The 1,348-nt window shown below is 51.7% G+C and overlaps 1 protein-coding gene across 2 annotated transcripts in view; it reads right to left on the bottom strand.

Moving 5' to 3' along the window:
* CLEC16A (C-type lectin domain family 16, member A) overlaps window positions 1–1,348 on the bottom strand; it is a 229,142-nt gene that overhangs the window by 196,103 nt on the left and 31,691 nt on the right. The window lies entirely within an intron of this gene.

Here is a 1,348-nt window from a genome sequence, read left to right as displayed (position 1 = left end):
GGAAGAACCTGCCCCCCTCTCTGGTCTAAACTTCGCAGGTGGTTTTCTTTCTGCCCAAGATAGCCTCTGGGAGAATGCAAACAGCACCCCTCTGGTCTCTAGACACATTCAATGAGCCCGTACTGGGTTCCAGGCACTGGGCCACACAATGTTAATCTTCTAAACCATCCCACACCTCGTGGCTGGGGGCTAGTACTCCTTCCTTTTGTAAAGGGAAGCGCGGCCTTCCCTTGTAAAAGAAACGGACCGTGGCTGTTGAGTTTTAATGAAAGTGTTTTCAGGAACAATATGTGAGCAAGAGGCCAGTTTTTGCCCATTATAAATCTAGACAAAAAAAATCAAAGTGCAGGAGGCTGTTGCCACATCCTACGAAGACAGCTGGGTGGATTTTGCCCAAACTCAGAAGAAATGTCTGGGACCGTGGTCTGACTTCAAGCACAGGCTGTGCAGCGTATGTGACCACCGATCAGAGGACACCTGCCGGACAAACAGCATGTGGCTGTGTGGCAGCTGGCCTCCAAGATGGCCCAACGACCCTCACCTCCTAGAGGCACACCCTGTGCCTCCTTCCACGCTGAGTCAGGGCTGGCCTGGGCGGCCTAAAGAAGACAATGGAAGAGACGGTGTGTGGCTTCTGAGGCCCCGTCAGGAAAGGCATTACAGCTTGCCTTGATGTCTTGGGATCACTTATTCTATGGGAAGCCAACTGCCACGCCAGGAGGACGCCCAAGCAACTCTCTGGAGGGGACTGTGTAACCGAGGCCTCCCAGCAACAGCCAGCGCTGAATGGTCAGCCATGTGGACGAGCCACCCTGGAAGCAGATCCCCCAACCCTAATCCAGCCTTCGGATGACTGCAGCCTTGTGAGACACGGAGCCAGAACCGTCCTGCCAGGCCATTCCCAACAACAGACACACTGTGAGAGAAATGTGACAGAATTCTGACCAGCAAGGCGGGAAAGGAAATCTGCTGGGAGGCTTCTGGGAAAGAAGTTTGGGGAAAGTTAGAAGAGGGCACAAGAAAGGATGTGATGTCACCAGGCTTTTCAGCAGTGGCAAGTGAGTATGTGGTGTCTGGAGCTTTTGCAGCCATCCTGAGACCATGAGGGGTATAAGCCTGAAGACAGATGCCAGCTCAGCAGAGCAGGACAATGGAAAAGCCTGGGTTGCTCACGAAGTGGTCGAGCCACAGGATGAGCCAGTCCCAGGAAAGCCAGCATCTGTACTTTTTGGAATGTGAGATTTATTGACCTGATCGCTCAAGCTCCTCTTAATTGTAAGAACAATGGCAACTCATTTATTTAAATTGTTAGTAATTCTCCCAAAGAATACCAGAGTAAGGAATGACA

This window comes from Bison bison, unplaced genomic scaffold, assembly GCF_000754665.1.
Source record: "Bison bison bison isolate TAMUID 2011002044 unplaced genomic scaffold, Bison_UMD1.0 scf7180017864293, whole genome shotgun sequence".
NCBI lineage: Eukaryota > Metazoa > Chordata > Mammalia > Artiodactyla > Bovidae > Bison > Bison bison.
Note: the sequence above shows the minus strand (reverse complement) of the source record. Positions and strands in the feature narration are given on the sequence as shown.